The 20,518-nt window shown below is 49.1% G+C and overlaps 1 non-coding gene and 1 pseudogene across 1 annotated transcript; both read left to right on the plus strand.

The window, feature by feature from the left end:
- Window positions 1-19,451: 19,451 nt before the first annotated feature.
- LOC138570594 (5.8S ribosomal RNA) lies at window positions 19,452-19,602 on the plus strand. The gene has a single exon (XR_011303632.1). It is a non-coding gene; the product is annotated as a 5.8S ribosomal RNA (ribosomal RNA).
- Window positions 19,603-20,074: 472 nt separating this feature from the next.
- LOC138570402 (28S ribosomal RNA) overlaps window positions 20,075-20,518 on the plus strand; it is a 3,494-nt pseudogene continuing 3,050 nt past the window's right edge.

Consider the following 20,518-nt stretch of genomic DNA (forward strand, 5'->3'; position numbering starts at 1 on the left):
TAAAGAGGGTGAACCACCTTCCCAGTAGGTAATACTTTACTGTCTCTACTGCCCACTTAATTGCTAGGCATTCCTTTTCCAGAGTAGAGTATGGGATCTCATGTGGAAGTAGTTTCCTGCTGATGAAAGCTACAGGACACAGGTCTTGTTCGGTACCCTGTGAGAGTACTGCTCCCAATCCACACCCTGAGGCATCAGTTTGCAAATAGAACTCTTTAGCAAAATTAGGACAATGTAGAACGGGTTTGGAGGAAATCATTTGTATTAACGTTTGAAAAGCCTGTTTTGCCTCAATGGAGATTTGTAGAGGACGGTTTGTTTTCAGAGCGTCCGTAAGGGGGGCTGCTATGGTTGAGAAATGAGGCAGGAACCTCCTGTAGTATCCCACGAACCCTAGAAAGGCTCGAATTTCTTTTCTTGTTTCCGGCATTCTCAACTTTTGGATGGCTTGAATTTTCTCCATCAATGGGGTTACAATACCACCTCCAACCTAATACCCCAGATATTTTGTGGTTTGGGCAGCCAGTTTCGATTGTTTTGGGTTAATATGTAAACCGGCCTCTTTTAACGCCTGTATTACTTGGGTTAAATGTAATAAATGTTCCACATTTTACTGAAAATTATAATGTCGTCTAGATATGCAGCCGCATATCGTTCATGTGGTCTCAGTATTTTATCCATTAATTCCTTGAAAGTAGCTGGAGTCCCATGTAGCCCAAAGGCAAAACCGTGAATTGGAACAGGCCCTGCGGTGTGGCAAACGCTGTTTTCTCCTGGTCAGCCGGTTCGAGCGGAATCTGCCAATAACCTTTTGTCAAGTCTAGGGTACTCAGGTATGTGGCTGAACCCAGTCTTTCTATGAGCTCATCAATTCTGGGCATTGGGTACGCTTCATACCTCAAAATGGCATTCAGTTGCCTAAAGTCCATACAGAACCTGGTGGAGCCGTCTGGTTTTGGCACTAAGACGACTGGAGAACACCAGGCGCTTTTTGAGGGTACAATGGTTCCTAGAGCCAGCATCTCTTCTCTTTCTTTGGCGATCTCTCCTCGTTTTGCCCCTGGAATTCTGTACGGTCTAAGCCGTACCGTTTTCCCTTCCTCCGTTGGTATGGCATGTGTTGCCAAATGTGTTCGCCCTGGTATACCCGAAAAGGTTTCGGCTACTGGGTTCAATGTATGAAACAATTCTGTTCTTTGTTTCTCATTCAATTGTTCCCCCAATTGCACATCCTGTATGCTACTAGTTTGGTTTGGAACCAATTGTTCTGGGATAGACATATCTGATAAGGTTGAACACAGCACACTTTGGGTTCCTTCTTTCCACAGCTTGAGTAGGTTGATGTGGTAATTTTGATATTTGTTTTTCTGTTCGGGTTGTTCCACCTCATAATTTACTGGTCCCAGGACTTTGGTTACCTGATAAGGCCCGTGTCATTGGGCCAGCATTTTGTTAGTGTGGGTAGGCAGCAGTACCAGTACCTTGTCACCTATCTTTAAGGACCTGGGTCTGCTTCCTTGGTCATAATACTTTTCTTGCCTTTCTTGGGCTCTACCCAGGTTTTCTTGAGCGTAGTCCCTCAGCTTCCCCAATTGGTCCCTCAGGTCGTGAACATAGTCAGTGAGGGATGTTTCTTCTTGTTGTTCCTAATTGTCCTTCAGTAATCCCAGCACTGACTTGGGTTGTCTTCCGAATAACAGCTCAAAAGGGGAATACCCTGTGGACGATTGGGGTGTATCCCTTAGCACCATTAGCACCTATGGTAAAACCCGTTCCCACCCCAGTCCGTTAGGGCTGGTGGCTCTCCTTATCATCTGTTTAAGGGTCTTATTATATCTTTCCACCAAACCATCTGTCTGTGGGTGGTACACTGAGGTTTTTAGGTGATGTATACCTAGGGTTTTGCACACTTCCTTCATTACAACTGACATGAAATTGCTCCCTTGATCTGTCACGATCTCAAGGGGTATTCCCACCCTAGCAAAGAAGGGTAATAGTACATCGCACACCTGTTTAGCTGAGGTTCCTCTTAAGGGGAACGCCTCAGGGTATCTAGTGGCGTAATCCACTATTACTAGGAGGAACTTAAATCCTCAACTAGAGGGTTCTAATGGCCCTACTATGTCCATTCCTATCCTCTGAAATGGCTCCTTGATCAGGGGCATTCGTTGCATGGGTACTCGGGCTGCTATGTGGTTGCTCGTTTTCTGACATATGACACACTCCTGGCAATATTTAGCTATATCTGCGTATATCCCAGGCCAGTAGAAGTTCTGTAACACCCGCTTCCCTGTCATGTTTTCAGCTAAGTGACCTCCAGTGGAATGATCATGTGCTAGCTGAATCAGCATCTTCCTATAGGATTGGGGAACCAACAGTTGTTCCTTTTCTTCGTTATTTGTTCCTCATGTCACCCTATAATATAATCCGTGTTTCTCCTTGAAGTATGGAGTGGTAGCTGGGTTTTCCTCTTTCTTTAATGCTTGTTCCCTGGCTCATTTTAGGGTTTCGTCTAGACCTGATTCAGTCCGGAAGGATGGCAGATGATCCCCCACTCGCCAGTCTATGAGGGTAATATCCCCTTCTTTTTTCCCCACTCTGTTTATTCTTTCTTTTCTGGTTCTTTGTGAGTTTCCCCTAATATCCCTTCCTCTTATCTCTGTTTGTGAAAAAGGGGCTTCCTTTAACCATTGATCAAACTCAGGAATGTCTGTTCCTATTAGGACGGGAGTGGGTAGGGTAGGGATAATGGTCACTTTAACCGCTAGTTCCTTCCCCTGTAACCCTAATACCACTTCTTTTGTTGGGTACCCTTTAATATCCCCATGTACACATTTAATGTCAATAGATCTCACCTGTCCTGGATCAGGTTCGCTCACATGTGGTTGTATGGCCGTCTGTCGACTTCCGCTATCCATCATAGCTTGTTGTGGATGTCCATCCACTGTTACCTCTATCACATAGGGCAGCTTCTTCCGATTTCCATGCGGTTGGAAGGTCCCTATTTCCATTGGTTCGGTTTTGTTTCTCTTGGCACAAAACCGGGCAATGTGCCCCCATTCTCCACATTCAAAGCATTGGGGAGTCTGTCCTTTCATTAGGTTGGTGCCGTTATTAGTTTTCAGTTCAGGTCTTGTTCTCGGCTTCGGGGCGTCTCCTCGGTTGTTACCGCGCAAGGAAGGTATATCATGGTGGTGTCTTGCTGGTATCGTTGTAACACTGCGAGGGATTCCAGCTTTTTGGTAGGCCGTGGCTACATCAATAGCTTCCGACAGGGTCAAGTGGTGATGTTGCTTAACCCACCTCTGGATGGGCCCTGGTAAGGCTTCAATAAACTGCTCAAGCATTATCTTCTCTTTTATTTGCCCCATTGTGGCTGTATTGGTCTTTAACCATTTCTCCGTTAGGTCTTGTACTCGATCAAACAGCTGCCTTGGGCTTTCGCCGGTTTTTAGTCGGGTTTCACGGAATTGGAGCCTATATGATTCATCGTCCATTCCTAGCCTTTCCAGTACAGACTTCTTGATGTCGGCATATGGGGTGTCCCCATTAGGATTGGCCGCCTAATAGGCTCCTTGCATCACTCCCGTAAGAAGGGGCGCCAGAAAGAAAGACCATTGATCCTGGGGCCATTGTGCTGCTCGAGCTATTCTTTCAAAATTTACAAAGAAGAAACTGGGATCGTCTCCCGCCTGGTATTTTCGAAGCACAATCGCTGCTACCGATTCCCCCAGGATCCTCAGGGCTTCCCTGCCCTGCTCTTGGGCTGCAGTTTGTACCTGTAGAGCCTGTTGCAGGGCTTGTCGGTCTGCCTGGGCCTGATGACCTTGCACTTGTACTAGTTGTTGTAACTGTTGTTGCCCCTCAGGCAATGCCTTTATGACTGCCTCCATGGTAGACGTGTCTCTGTGAATCCCACCGCTGCCACCACTGTAAAGTAGTGAGCTAGAGACAAGGAGGTAAGTTACCCAATAGTATTTATTTCTTACAGCTCACCAGAGGTTAAATGGTTGTGCACATGGACTTCTCTTTATCCAATTAACTTCACTTTAGCGTTCATATCAACAAAACCAAACTAAAGCGTCTTCTAGGTTGCTCAAAAGACAAAACTCAAGGATTGCAATATTGCTTGTTCACAAATGAATGCAGTTCAGAATACGGATAACACAGGAATTGCAGTCTTTCTTTGTTTAAAGCAGCAATATTCAGCCCCGAGTGTTTACTCAACACTTCCGAATGGTTCCGAGCCTTTCTGTTCAAGCTCTGCGGCCGGTGCTCGGAGCCAGCTGTTCCACACTGGCCTTGGCTGGACTTCAGTAAATAACCAAACTTTCCTTTTTCCGCCGTTGGGACTCAGGCGTCTTCATCTGCTGTGCAGTCGGATTTGACTACAGGTCCGGTACGGTACACTCCGGTGAGTTTTCCTTTTTTTCTCTAATACGCCCATCAATATGGGGTACTGTCCTCGTACCATTCCGAGTCCACTCTGTCAGCCTCCTTCCAATCCTGCAAAACGAGAGACAAGTTGAGATGTTTTCTGATGCTTTTAACCCCGGTGAGTCTCCTCCCCAGTAATTAGCGTTAGGTGTTCCCAGCCCTGGGCTCCTTACACCTGAGGCTAATTCATCTCTTCCCAGCTTCAACTTCACGGACTTAGCTTTGCAATTAACCCCCGCCTGCCCGGAGCCCCCATTATATGGAAACGTGGTTTTCCGTCTTCCTTGTCTGATTTCTATTCCCATTTTCTGGCTTTTGTTTTGATTATGTATCCGTTGGGGCATTATGGGATATGTAGTTTGTGTCTTTTCTCTTGTATCTCTTATATTTGTATTGTCCGGTGTGATAGTTGATTGGTGGGGCATTCTGGGACATGTAGTCTGGGCTTTTACTTGTTCCCGCGTGTCTCTTAAACTTGTCATTATATGGTCTGGTGTGATCATAGACTCATCCACCTCCCTCTTGTATTGTTCCGTATTGGCCGCTATTGGTTCCTCATTACAGGGTGACCCAGGCTTTTTTTTTATATCTACTGGAACAGACCCTTCTGATAAGGAAGAGTTGACGAATTTGCAGATAACATCCAGGAGGATAGAGGGACAGGATTTAATTATCATTGAAGAGCATGGGTCTCCTTTGCAGCTGGCAGCTTTCAGCTGTTCTACAACCGTAGCCAGGTCCTCAACCCTGATAGGTATACAATTAAACTGGGGAATGGAGGGGCATCTAACAAAAGACTCCCACCTGACATCTGTCAGAGTAGACAAGCAGGTTTTATTTTATTTTTTGAAACTATGTCCAACCTAATGCCGTTAAGCTTGTTCTGCATCGCATCTTGCATTTATTGACACCAGGAGGCATCCTTAATTAAGCTAACAGAGGGAAAATGTTCTCCTGTTCCTTCAATGTTTTAAATAATTCTTTCACATCAGACTTGGCGTTCTGAATTCTTGAGTTGTGAACGTTTTTTTCTTGGCTGCCACAATCTCTGATTTATACACTTTAGCAGCTACTTTGTAAACCGCCAGAGATTGGGGGCATGGATTGGCTTTCCACAAATGAAGAGCTTAAGAGACGATAATTTCAGTTTTTGCAGGTCCGGTGAAAACCAGGGTTTGCTTTTCTTCCCTTCCAGCTTGTTTCAGGGATTCAAAGGGGCCAGGGAGTTAGTAATGGCGTCTAGGTTATCAATAAGAATTTTAGACATATCAGCAACACAGGTGTGGGGTCCCCAAAGAGGGTATTAAGAGCCGATTGACCGTTCAATTTTTTCACGTTGGAGCAATTTCAAGTTCCTCACCAGCATGGTATGGGGCTTTCTGTTTTTGACTTTTAAAGCGAACGTAGTCAAAATCGAAGAAAGGGCACAAAGGCATGATCGGGCTAAGGACAGGGAGTAACCAGAAAGTCCTGGCTATCCACGTTGTTCATTGCGACCCAATCTAATATATGGCCGAGTTGCTGGGTGGGGACACACATTTTTTGCTCAAACCCAAATTCAGTGAGAGATAGCTCTAATTCTGCTGCCAGTGCATTATCTTCGAGTTAAAATCGCCTAGCAGGACGAAGCAAGAATTAGGCTTAGGAGTTGCTAGCAGATAATTATGTTAAGTTTTCTGTTAGAGAGGGGGCCTATGTATTAATAGACGATCAACTGTCAATTCTGCATTGAGACCGACTTGTATGTGCATGGCTTCTATACCGTCCATAATATGGCAATGTACAGGCAAAATGGTGAGGTCAACTTTATATATGAAAGCAACCCCTGCACCTCCCCCTTCTGGTCTGTCAGAGCGAGACATGACATAGCCCTGAGGAATAGCTAAATCTAAGGCACGGCCAGCAGTATTGGAACCTCATGTTTCAGTGAGTGCTGCGATTTCAATGTCAACATGTTCCAAATAATCACAGACCTTATGAGCATGCTTGATCAGGGATCTAGTATTTAGGAGCAGGCAAGCTAGTTTAGGGCCCGATTTGATGACTCGTTTCACAAGCTCTGATGTAGTAATAACAGTTTCTGGGGTTAGAGTGTCAGACAGCGTCATGTCGGGCTGAAGGAGAGGGTCAACGGTAGTCAGAGTCCCCTTTAAGAATCCCAAATCGGTTGCTGCCTGCATCGAGGGAAGTGAATAGGTAACACAAACTGTCATGAACCGTCGTCTACGTCCTTTCTGGACCTCCTGGTCCCTGACTCGCAGGGGATTGCATGCAGTTATCCTTCCAACATGGCCGCCCGGAACAGAATACTCCGGATCAGTCTATGCATTCCACGCTGCTCATCCTACAAAAGAGTCACGCCCCCGCGGCTCTGCGCATCTCAACGCTACCTGTAGTCGGACGTGCTTAGCCGGAGTTCGATCGGGGCTCTCGCTTGATTCCTTGTTCGCAGTCCCTTGAATTCCCTCCTGTTCTCTTTCCTCCCCAATCTCCTGGATAACCTTCCGCGCTCGATTCACGGTCTTCCATGCCTCTGAGCGTACCTTGATTACTTCCTGGAATTACCCTGGACTTGTAGAACGCTCCTGGAAACTGAACCGCTACTCTCACGCTGGACGCCGAAGACTGGCGTTCGGGACTATACAAATCCCGGACCGTAAAGAAGAAGAAATCCCAGAAGGTCGCAAGTACACAACAGAAACAGGTGAGAAGGGGAGAGACTTGTGACAGATTGAGACGCCTTAAAAATTATACAGATTCAGAGATGGAAGCCGCTGTTCATGACCTCATGCGAGGCTTGCAGGAATTAACAACGGAGGTACAGAACCTCAAGGCAGAGAACGCAGCATTAAAGCAGCTAGTTCTATCACGTGATTCCGCAACCAAAGAAAATGTAATATTGGGTGGAATAGTGGACAAGTATGACGGTTCTTCCAAGACTCTCCGCGCCTTCCTTGATTCGTGTTTTGTTCACTTCATGTTCAAGCCCTACTACTTCTCCACTCCTAGAGCAAAGGTGGGTTTTATGATTTCACACCTCACTGGAAATGCATTGACTTGGGCAACCCCTCTAGTCAATACAAGCGACGCTCTCCTGGATGACTATGATGGCTTTGTGAGAGCCCTTAAGGAAATGTTTGATCGCCCAGAGCAGGTGTATAATGCTCAAGAGAGACTACTCGAGTTTCAACAAGGGTCCCAGGATATGCTCACCTATGTTACTCGTTTCAAACAACTTGTGAAAGAAGCAGACTGGTCTCCAGAAGCTAGTTTTACACTCTTCCGAAGGGGGCTGAACGAAGAAATAAAAGATGAGCTCGCTAGGGTGGCCCGCCCAAGCTCCTTCCAGGCTCTTATGGATCTATCCTTACAGATAGATTTCCGAATCCAAGAAAGAAGAGCAGAGAAGAGGAAGTCTAAGGCGAGTCTCCAAAAGACCATCACGGAACATGCCCCTAGAGCAGAGTCAACTGTTCCTTCTACTCCGGACCCAGAACCTATGCAACTAGGAGCCTTTCGTGGACCCATTACCCCTCAGGAAAGGATGCGACGAATCCATACTGGTCTATGCATGTATTGTGCCTCCGATAAACATTTTGTGGAATAATGTCCCATTGCTCCTCCACGGCGTTCGGGAAATGCCAGCTCCCGATCCTAGATGGAGCACAGTGTCGGGAGAAAGATGTATGCTCCACATCAATTCCATCCTTGAACTCTCCTAGACAAAATAACCTTGTGGTTTTGCAGGCCCTACTATCGCCTTCCAAGACAGAATCCTACCCCATCCTGGCATTAGTTGACTGCGGAGCTATGGGCGTATTTCTAGATCAAGATTGGGTCACTGCTCATAACATTCCACATGAAAGCCGAGTTACAATGCAACCAGTAGAGGCAATTGATGGAAGGCCTCTTTCCTCAGGACCCATTACCCTTCAGACTAAAGAGATTCTACTTTCTATTAATCACCATCAAGAGAGAATCAAATTTGACCTCATTAAATCAGCCCATTATCCAATGGATCTTGGGATGCCCTGGCTGCAGAGGCACAATCCTTACATCAACTGGGCAGCCGGCCCACTGTTTCTTGGATCTGAATTTTGTATGGCTCCCTGCCTATCCCTGGATACCTTACCAAAGCCTTCTAGAGACTTTCAAGAGAACCAACAAAGTCCAGTCACCGTTTCTAACATCATCCAGATTCCCAGGGCCTACCAAGCCTTTTCTGATGTTTTTTCGACCGCGATAGTCCAGGCTCTCCCTCCTCACAGGCCAGAGGATTGTGCCATTGATACCGAACCCATGCTGTGATTCCTTTCGGCAGAATGTTTATATTATCTGAACCTGAAAAGAAGGCTCTCCGAGAATACCTGGATACTAACCTGGAAAATGGCACCATACTCCCGTCCAAATCTCCAGCGGGTGCTTCATTGTTCTTCGTTCCAAAGAAAGATACCAAAGAACTCAGACCATGTCTGGACTACCGTGGTCTAAATCAGTGCACTCTCAAGGACCGTTATCCTCTACCCCTCATCTCGGATATCCTGGAAGCAGTCAGAGGAGCAGTAATCTTCACAAAATTAGACCGAAGGGCTGCTTACCATCTCATTCGTATAAAGGAAGGTGACGAATGGAAAACAGCCTTTAGAACTCCTTTCGGCCATTTTGAATATCTGGTCATGCCCTTTGGACTTCCTAATGCCCCAGCAGTTTTTCAACGTTTCATGGATAGTGTGTTCTTGACATCTTGATCTACTCCAAGGACCTTCTAAGGCATGAAGAGCATGTTAAGGCAGTCTTACAACGATTACGTGAACACAAACTCCTAGCTCAACCCGAGAAATGCCTGTTTCACGTCACTTCTGTTCATTACCTAGGATTTGTCCTTAGTCCAGAAGGAATTGGAATGGATCCTTCAAAGGTAAAAGCCATACTATCTTGGCCGGCTCCCACATCCGTGAAACAGATTCAATCTTTCCTGGGACTTGCCAATTTTTACCGAAAGTTCATACCACCTTCTCTGAAAATGTTCAACCGATCATTGCTCTCTTGAAGAAAGATGCTCCATTTCTCTGGTCTACAGATCAAGACAAGGCATTCCAACGATTAAAAACAGAGTTTACTCAAGCCCCCATCCTGGCTCAACCAGATATTAACCAACCATTCCTAGTGGAGACGGATGCATCCAATTACGCCATAGGAGCAGTACTAAAACAGGAATTTGAGGACAAATTGGAGCACCCCATTGCTTACCTTTCACGAACCCTGACTCCCAGTGAGACTCATTATTCCGCCTTGGAAAAGGAACTGCTAGCCATCCGCCAAGCCTTCACTGAATGGCGACACCTACTCCTGGGAGCTAGGCATCAAGTCCCGGTCTGTACGGACCATTGAAATCTTCAAGTTCTACAATCTTTGGAGTGTAGGAACAGTCGTCAGGCCCGTTGGGCCTTCTTCTTTGCCCAGTACCAGTTCCACATCCATCATGTCCCTGGATCACAAAACGTAATTGCTGATGCCCTTTCCAGACGTCCTGACTATGAAAACTCTGAGGATCGGACCTTTCCGAAGATGTTTCCACAATCTTTGTTGCCCAAGCACTCACCCTCCTGGAGAATATCCAAGGCCAAACTTGACTTTCGGACCTCTGGAAGGAGCACAAGAGAAATAACAGATGGAATCTCACAGCTAAGGACGGATATCTATTCAAAGATAATCGCCTAGTCATTCCCACTCCTGGTCTGAGACAAAGGATCACAAGTCTATGTCATGATACCTTACATTCAGGGCATCGTGGGATAACCAACACTCTCCATCTAGTACAAAGACAGTTTTGGTGGCCCAAGATGAAGGATGATATTAGGATCCATGTCCAAACATGCAATCAGAACAAACACGATAATAAGAAGCCAGCCGGACTCCTACTCCAACCAGCAATACCAACAAGACCCTGGGAAGTCATAGCCACTGATTTTATCGTGGAATTACCACCCTCTAGAGGCTACACAACAATCATGGTCACTATTGATTTGTTTACTCATATGGCACATTTTACACCCTTATCCAAACTACCTTCCTCATCAGACCTTGCCGGAATTTTCCTGGAACACATATTCCGACTTCATGGGTTGCCTTCCAAGATCATTTCAGACCGAGGACCTCAGTACATATCTAATACCATCCACAAACCAATGGAGCCACGGAGCGTGTGAACCAGACTCTCGAAAAATATCTACGATGTTTCGCCACCAAAGTTCAGGACGATTGGTCACTCCTAATACCTATGGCTGAATTCGCCTATAACAATTCAGATCATTCAGCTATCAAGTCCAGTCCCTTCTTCTGTAGCCAAGGATTCCATCCATCAGTCCTACCCTCCGTACTCCCACATCCTACTCCAGTACCTGCAGTAGACTCCTGGATCGAAAACCTCATCACAGTACATAAGGAGGTTAAGGAATACCTAGAACGGGCCCGAGAAGATGTCAAACGTTATGCTGACTCTAAAAGAAGACCTGGACCTTCCTATTCATTAGGGGATAAGCTCCTTCCTCGACACCTGTGTCCCAATAAACTGGCTCCCAGATACTACGGTCCCTTTCCATACAAGAAATCATCAACCCAGTGGCCTTTTGACTTCGGTTACCTGAATCTTGGAAAAGAATCCATCCAGTCTTTCACGCTTCTCTGTTAAAACCATACATTCAGTCATCCCGAACAGCTCCTAGATCTACCCCTGTTATTGTAAATGATCAACTGGAATACGAGGTTTCCAGGATTTGTGACTCAAGATATCGACGGGGTCAACTACAATATCTGGTTGAGTGGAAAGGGTACCCCTCCAGTGAGCGTACCTGGGAACCTGTGTCAAACATGAATGCTCCCAGATTGGTTTGACGATTTCATCTGATCCATCCAGGCAAACCCGGAGGAGCTGGTTTCCAGAGGAGGCATACTGTCATGAACCATCGTCTACGTCCTTTCTGGTCCCTGACTCGCAGGGGATTGCATGCAGTAATCCTTCCAACATGGCCGCCCGGAACAGAATACTCCGGATCAGTCTATGCGTTCCAGGCTGGTCATCCTACAAAAGAGACACGCCCCCGCGGCTCTGCGCGTCTCAACGCTACCGCTACCTGTAGTCGGACGTGCTTAGCCGGAGTTCGATCGGGGCTCTCGCTTGATTCCTTGTTCCCAGTCCCTTGAATTCCCTCCTGTTCCCTTTCCTCCCCAATCTCCTGGAAAACCTTCCGCACTCGATTCACGGTCTTCCGTGCCTCTGAGCGTACCTTAATTACTTCCTCGAATTACCCTGGACTGGTAGAATGTTCCTGGAAACTGAACCGCTAATCTCACGCTGGACGCCGAAGACTGGCGTTCGGGACGATACAAATCCCATACCGTAAAGAAGAAGAAATCCCAGAAGGTCGCAAGTACACAACAGAAACAGGTGAGAAGGGGAGAGACTTGTGACACTTCCCTCCATGCAATACCTTTCTGTTTCATCGTATTTATCCTCTTGTTAAACTGCAATCTTGAAAATGCTGTTTCCTCGTGTGCTTTGCCTCGCTCAGAGCGTGCTCTCATGCTCTGCCTTTTACCCATGTAGGGAAGCTTAATGGAAGTCAAGTGTGCGTGATGATCAGTTCCTGCCTGACCTTGCCTGACCATTGTATTGGGACACATCAGGTATTCGGCTCGGGTGTTAGTCCGTTTTCTCTCATAGCCGGCTGTCATTGAGAAAGTGCCGGTGTTGTAAAGGGGGGTGGGTAGTTGGAGTTCCTAAATATCCTACTTGGTAGGATGGGGTAAATGTGTTATAAAGAAGGGGATACAGAGTCTTACCATCCGGTGTCCCAATCACACTCTCAACCAGATGATCCTCCCGCACTTGTCCACGCCCAGGAACTGGATCCCAAAGTGATGACTGTGTGCTGGCCACCTGGATGACAGATCCCCAGGTGCTAGTGGGTGAGACACCTTCAGGCTTCTCACAATGGGGAGTTGATAAGGGGAGTGGAAACCCACATTTACAAATACAAGGGGGTAATTTTCTCATTTTAGGGCGTTTGTAAAGACCTAAAAATCACCAAAGTCTCAGGCAACGCTGTGGACAGCCATAATTTCTGGGTTTTGTCACAACAGCCATTCGAATTAGACGATTCTAGTTTAGACTTTAGTATAGGAACATTTTAAAATAAACATCAGCACTAGATATTCGCCAGTGATGACAGCAAAACGTTTAGAACGTTTCTACATCTGAACCTCGGTGGCATAATACGGTGGACTGTAAAGGACCTACAAAAGTTTGTAAAACCGGAGGATTGTCTCTGAGGTGGGGTCTGAGAGCCCTAAAGCAGCCCAGCACACTGCCATGCATTAGAGTGCTGATGGCCTTGGGCAGGAAGAGATGGGGTGCATGTAGTCTCTGAGGATATTTCAAGGCTAAGCAGGTTCCTGTCTGTGGAACGTGGAAAGGTGCAAAACGCGGAGTCATGCTCCTGTAGTATCTGCTTGTTGTGGTTTCTGTCCTCTTGAACTTAACAAGTTCAACCATACGCGCTTAATATGGGTACCAAGAGGACAAAAACCACGACAAGCAACCTGCAAAAATGATAAGTGACTTTGGTCAAAAAGAAGCCCAAATTCGCTTATAATAAGCGGACCTGTAGTGAAAGAAGATAATCAGCCATTCCCAGAGACAGAGCTGTTGGTCGGGGTCTATCCGTGTGACCATGCCTTATTTTCATTTCCATGAAGTATTTATGGCTCTAAGCATTGTGGTTGGGTGGGGCTACCCTGTTACCCTATAGGCCAGTCCGAGCCTGGTCCCTGCCTGCAGCAGAAAGTGGTTTACCATTTAACATTGTCCGAAAGGCGAATTGCAGAACCGCTGGATTCCGGTCATGGTGGAATGTGCTCCTCTGCCAGCTGTAGTTTGGGAGTGAAGGTGGGGTAGAGCAGGTGAGCCCAGAGCTTTGGATGCCATGCGCTGCAAGGCACACTTGTTCGCACAGCAGGATTTCATTTTCCCATGTGAACTTCCGTCTGGCTGCTTGCAAGCTACTTTCATTGTCACACTATCATCTGGGGCTGCGCATTAAAGGGAGTTTTCTTTGGATCCCAACCACTTTTTGGCAAAGAAGTTCACCAAGGGCAAGGTTTAACCCTTAGGCAAGAAGCCTCTAAATGAAATCTTGTTAAAAAGGCACACGGGACTGACATGATATGATATATGTTACACTCTGCTTAAACTTGCTGCATGTGGCTAGTAAAGAGCACAGGATATGTGTGTGCTCTGTTACATGTGTAGAATGAATTTTAAAACAATGGAAAACCGGATTCCTGTGGGGGTGAGGACCACAAGTAAGCCATGCAGTCCCCATATTTGAGTCCTTCGAACAGCGTTGTTGTACAGGGGCGCTATGAAACATACATTTCGGGGTGGGCTAAGTGGTGATGGGAGGGGCCACTTCAGAAAATAGGCGGGGCAAACTTGGAGGCTCCGTCCCCACTGTGCTACCCCCACATTCCACATAGTCTTGTGTGGGGACCAACTATCAAATATCAAATAGTATATTTTAAAGCGCAATATGCAGAGAGGAGATGGAAGTCTTTCTTGAAAGTGTCAACTTTAAGGTTTTACTGCGTTTGTTCAAGTACATTTTTCTGAACAAATACAGTAAAACTTTAACACTGTCAGTTTCGGGAAAGGTTTCCCTCACCTCGCTGCCTAACAAAATGCAAGTGCGCACATCCAGGGGTGCACGTAGGCTAAAATTTAGGCTGGGGCTAACTCTTCAAATGTTGGGAGAGGCGCTAACTTCAGAGACAGTGGAGGAGTGACAAACGTACTTGTGTAAGGGCATCAAACTTCATTACTCATTGTAATGAGACTATTCTAGTGCAGCTTCAATGTTACAGTCAGTTAACTCTCTCCTTTAAGTCTGAAAACACCCACTTTTTGGCAGATCCTGAAGGTCCTAGAAAGTGTGAAAATGGCTGATGTTGTGCAATGAAAGACTCAATATCATAGCATAACATGACATAGAGTTTGGGGCAGTGATCTGGACGGAACAAGAAACTTTAGGGGCTGGGAGCAACAGGGGAGAAAATGTAATGTTGGTTCTACCACAGTTAGTGCGCTATACTAGAATCTGTGGTGCACTGGCTGGATGGTGAGACTATGTCTGCCTGTCGAATCAAGTGTTACGAGACTGGCGCAGGACCAGTGCAGCAATAATGCAATTCTATGTGAGAGTATTGGAGCCACTAGCAGAGGCGCACCAGCGTACACTAATTTGGCCCTGCACTTATAATAACTGTCCCAGGGTGTAAACATAATCACTTATAAGCACTCCAATTTTTGCAGCTGAAGTCAGCATGAGATTACATTATTTGCCTGGGATCACACACTTGCGCTAAACAGCGAAGTAGGGATTTAAACCCACTCTGCAATTTGGGCACGCCCACCTTCTTCCACGCTTTACTTGGAACAAATATTTATGTTTTGGGTGTCAAGGCCTACAATAATAATGTCCAATAGAGTTTACTTGCAAAATCCACAAATTGCATAATAAAGCATCATGACAACATGTAACTACTTATAGCAGCAGCATGTTGGGCCAACATAATATCAGTGTACCTTTATTTCCCACATTCTGAATGGAAAAATATAAGATGCAAAAGGCAAAATATCAATGTACCAACTATTATCTGCAGTTTAAGACACACAATAAAAGAGGTGTAAAAAACTCAGATAGTTTTGGCGGTGTGTTGTTATTTGTGGTTTTTAGAACATTCAACTAAGGACATCAAAGCACATTTTCAATGGGTGCTTTATTGTGTTTGCTCCCTTTAACTGTTGCATATTTGCAGGGTGACTGGAAAGGCTACGTTGCTGATGATTAAGGAAACGAGTTGTCAAGTTCATTGCAGCCTGTGTGTCCCACGGGGGCTGTGACTCTGGGAGGGGAAACGTGTAGTGCTTGATGAGTCGAGCATATAGTAGAATTGCCTGGAAGAAACAAAATAGCCAAGAAGCATGTTCCTTTGAACTGCTAAGGAGTTCAGGGGCACGGAAGCCCTGAGCCCACGTTGCGCTCCTGGCTTCCATGATATTCTGCATCCCCCACAAATGAGGGGCGGAGCTACAAAGACATAACTGGCCAATCCCAGGATCAGAGCTGTTGGAGGGCAGGCTATCAGGCTGTATTTCCATATTCTTATGTTTATGCTGTTTGTATTGCTGTAACCATCTGTGGGTGGGCGGGGTATCCAAGGAAGCGTGGCTCCGGAGATTGCCGAACACTACCTCCCACAAGCTACCATGGGGATGCAGGATACTATACAACAACACCGGACCGGTGCAAGTGTAACCAGACTCTGTGTGCCTTTGGCTCGAGCTGGAACTCAGGGAGGCTCAGGATGCAAGAGCAGCAGGAATCACGGGAAGGTTCTGGCTGCCAGTGCAAGTGCAACCAGACTATGCGTGCCTCTGGCTCGACCTGGAACTCAGGGAGGCTCAGGCTGCAAGAGGAGCAGGAATTCCGGGAAGGTTCCGGCTGCCGGTGCAAGCAAATGCAATCAGACTCTGCGTGCCTTTGGTTCGAGCTTTAACTCGGGGAGGCTCTGGCTGCCAGGCTGCAAGAGCAACAGGTATCGCGGGAAGGCTTTGCCCGCTGGTGCAAGTGCAACAGGAATCTGCGCGTCTTTGGCTTGCAGCGATTGGGGAGGCATTTTCTTCGTGATACGCTTCGTCTTGTCCCTAATTGTCATTTTTCTGACCAGGAGCCGGGGAAGGCACTGGCTGTCACGCTGCAAGATCTGCAAAAGCTGTGTGCTCTTGGCTGGCTGAGAATACAGTTAGCATTTTCTTCGGGATACTGCGAATGTTCCTGCAAGACAACAGATTGAGACGGGGAGCAAAAAATTCCTTTTACTTTAAAAATCATGTTCAGCTATTTAACGTGAAAGGTATGGAGGACTAAGAAAAGGAACATGGACAGTGGATGATGGTGTTTAACTGATCAAAGGGGGCTAATAGAGTAATTTAAAGTTTCATGAGGGTGTGTTTAGGATGGGTGGTTTTAGAGGGGGTTGGCTGGGGCTATCTGCGTGTGGTTCGGGAGTGGTCTGGAGGGATGGCTACTGGCATAGTGGTATGAGTCTGGAGGGAGGGATAGGGACACAGTGGTGTGGGTCTGGAGGGAGGAATAGGGACAGAGTGGTGTGGGTCTGGAGGGAGGGATAGGGACAGAGTGATGTGGGTCTGGAGGGAGGGATAGGGACACATTGGTGTGAGTCTGAAGGGAGGGTTGGGGCACAGTGGTGTGTATCTGGTGGGAGGGTTGGGGCACATTGGTGTGGGTCTGGAGGGCGGGGTGGGGCCCATTGGTGTGGGTCTGGGGACAGGGGTGGGGCACATTGGTGTGGGTCTGGTGGGTGGGACGGGGGCACATGGGTGTGGAGGGTGGAATGGGTCATCTAGGTGAGGGTGGGATGGGGTATCTTGGTGTGGCTCTGGAGGGAGGGCATAGGGGCACATTGGTGTGGGTTTGATGGTCACATTGGTCTGTGTCTGGGTGAGGGATGGGGCACATTGTGGGTCTGGGGGAGGGATGGAGCATCTTGCTGTGTGGATGGAGGGGTGGTGGGGTCTGCAATGGATGGGGGCACATTACTGTCGGTCTGGAACAGGTATGGGGCATCTGTTGTTGGGGGTGGGTTGGTGCGTCCTGGTGTGGCTCTGGAGGGAGTGGATGGAGGCACATTGGTGTGGGTTTGATCGGAGGGATGGGGCACATTGGTGTGGGTCGGATGTGAGGGACAGGGCACATTGGTGTGGGTCCAGAGGGATGGGGCACATTGGTGTGGGTCAGATGTGAGGGACAGGGCACATTGGTGTGGGTCCAGAGAGATGGGGTGCATCAGTGTGGGTCTGGAGGGAGGGATAGGGACATAGTGGTGTGGGTCTGGAGGGAGGGATAGGGACACAGTGGTGGGGGTCTGGGGGGAGGGTTGGGGTACATTGGTGTGGGTCTGGAGGGAGGGTTGGGGCACATTGGTGTGGGTCTAGAGGGAGGGATGGGGCACATTGGTGTGGGTCTAGAGGGAGGGATGGGGCACATTGGTGTGGTTCTGGAAGGAGGGACGGGGTACATTGGTGTGGTTCTGGAGGGAGGGATAGGGACACAGTGGTGTGGGTCTGGAGGGATAGGGACACAGTGGTGTGGGTCTGGAGGGAGGTTTGAGGCACATTGCTGTCAGTCTGGAACATGTATGGGGCATCTGTTGGTCTGGAGGGTGGATTGGGGCATCCTGGTGTGGGTGGGATGGGGACATCTGTGTGCATCTGGAGGGTGGGATGGGGCATCTTGGTGTGCCTCTGGAGGGAGGGATGGGGCACATGGGTGTGGGTCTGGAGGGAAGGATGGGACACATTGGTGTGGGACTGGAGTGAGGGATGGGTGCTCATTGGTCAGGGAGGGATGTGGCATTTTGCTGTGTGGAGGGAGGATGGGGCATCATGGTATTGGGTCTTGAGGAAGGGATTGGGCATCTTGGTGGAGTCTGGATCGGGGGGCATTGTTGATCTGGAATGGAGGGACAGGGCATATGATGGGGGTATCTCAGGGAATGATGCAGCATGTGGGTCTAAGTGAGAGCTGGAGCACTCTGGTGGGAAGGCAAGGGGCATCTGGGTGTGAAGGGAGGGATGGGGTATGTATGTCTGGAGAGAAGGATGTTGGTTTATTAGAGGGGTGGGAGCATGTGTGTCGAAGGGATGGGGTAGGTATAGAAAGAAGGCGGATGGCGCCATCTGAGTGAGTCTGGAGGTAGAGGTGAAGCATATGGGTGTGGCTCTGAGGTGTGGAGCATCTTGGTGTAGGTATGGAGGGACGGATGCTGGTGTCTATGTGTGGGTTACGAGGGTGGGATGGTGGTATGTGGGTCAGGAGTGAGGTGGCATTTGAATCTGGAACGCGTGTTTGTAAGGAGAAATGGGCATTTGAGTGTGACTGGGGACATGTAGGGCTGGGGAATCTGCCTGTGAGTGGGGGCATGAGGGATCATTAACAGCGGAGTAGCCAGAGGGAGAGCCGGAGGCCCGACCTCGGTTGCATCCCAGACACTCACACCCACAGCCTGGGACACCTCTCGCAGAGCGGTCTGGGGCGCGTGGGCAGCCAGGCGCCAGGGATTCCGTTCCACCGGAGGGGGGTCTGCGACCCAGCAGATGGACAGAGACGCCTGGCAGTGTTGGGTTAACCAGCTGGGGATGTCCCCAACCATGTGCCGGAAAGGGAGCCCCATGCGGCCTCCGAGCCGAGCCGGCCGCTGCGCTGGCCGGGGGCATGCACTCCTCTCTCTGAGCAGCCAGAGAGTGGGCGCACCCCGGTCAGCAGGGATTCCCGAGAGGGGGCAGCCGGTCACCGAGGGAAACCCGACTGCTCTCGAGGGGCGCCTCCCCAGGCAGACAGGGGTCCGGCACGCCAGGTGCAAGCCCTGAGCCATGGTGCATTATGCTTACTCAGCGGGCGTCAAGGTTCCAGGCGCCCACATCTGCGATGGCCAGGTCCGCTGGTGCAGCGGGTGACCTTCCCTCTTGCTCAGGTACCTGGAGCTCAGGCCGGTGCGGCCGGGCTTGGGTTTGAAGACTCTAGCGGTCCGACCTGACACCCTGCCCGTGCTGTCTCTGGCCTGCCTCACCACCCGTCCCCCAGCCCACCCCCCCAAAAGGGGAGCGGAGGGGGTCAAGGAAGGATGAGTGGATCGGGCCGGTGGCAGAGCGGCCTGCCTCCATCCCCCTGGGAAGCACCGTGCTGCTGCAGGCGACGGGCAGTCTCCCCGGGCTGAGCGCCTGGATTTATTTATTTTTTTGTTTTAAAACCACAATGGTCTCAGCCGAGCTAGACAGGGCGCTGGGCTGTCTCGCCACAGGCGGCGCTGTCTCCCCGGCCTCTACTTCACCGGCAGGCTCAGGCTGACGCCTGGAACAAATAAAAGTTGCCTGTGACTCTTGACGGTGGCTCACTCGGCTCGTGCGTCGATGAAGAACGCAGCTAGCTGTGAGAATTGGTGTGAATTGCAGGACACATTGATCAACACTTCGAACGCACCATGCTGCCCCGGGTTCCTCCCGGGGCTATGCCTGTCTGATAGTCGCTTGTACATCAGTCGCCCCAGGGTTCCCTCCCAGAGGCGTGGCTGTCGCAGGGACCCTGTTCCCTTCGTCCCCCTAAGGTCAGACCCCGATCAGCACCGTCGCACGATCCCTGGACCTGGCGTGTAGGCTCATTGCTGGCACGTCTCGGACTCCCCAGTTTCCCTGCCTCGTGAAGGTTTCGGGAGGGTTGGGGGGCAGGCACGCCCTAGATGTGGTGGCAGCAGCAGGCCTTCAAAAAGCCTGGTGCACCTTCACCCTTCCCCGGGACACCTGGCTGTGCTGTGTGTGGCTGTCTGTGGTGTCCCACAACTGCAAGCGCAGGATGGCCATGGAGCGCTGGCCTTGCGACCATGTGGGCTTTGGCCGCAGATCGGCACATCGCACACTCGGCTTCGCAAGAGGCACGGACCTGGGGCAACTCCCCGTACGGGCCCGAGGCCAGCTGCCCCGAGCTTTGTGCTCCCCCGACTACGTCCTCAGATCAGACGTGGAGAAATGCTGAATTTAAGCAGAGGAAAAGAAACTAACCAGGTTTCCCTCAGTAACGGCCAGTGAAGAGGGAAGAGCCCAGCATCGAATCCCCACCAGCAGCAGGCGTGGGAAATGTGGCATACAGAAGACCGAATCCCCACCATTGCTCAGGGGGCTCGAGTCCTTCTGATCGAGTCTCACCCCGCGGACGGTATTAGGCCAGTAGCTGCCTCTGGCACACCGGGATCCAGTCTTCTTGGAATCAGGTTGCGTGGGAATGCAGCCCAAAGTGTGTGGTAAGCTCCATCTAAGGCTAAATACGGGCGCAAGACCGAGGGCTAACAAGTACCGTAAGAGAAAGTTGAAAAGAACTTTGAAGAGAGAGTTCAAGAGGGCGTGACACAGTCGCGAGGTAAACTGGTGGGGTCCGTGCAGTCCGCCCGC

This window comes from Ambystoma mexicanum, chromosome 2q, assembly GCF_040938575.1.
Source record: "Ambystoma mexicanum isolate Mex_15411 chromosome 2q, UKY_AmexF1_1, whole genome shotgun sequence".
Lineage (NCBI taxonomy): Eukaryota > Metazoa > Chordata > Amphibia > Caudata > Ambystomatidae > Ambystoma > Ambystoma mexicanum.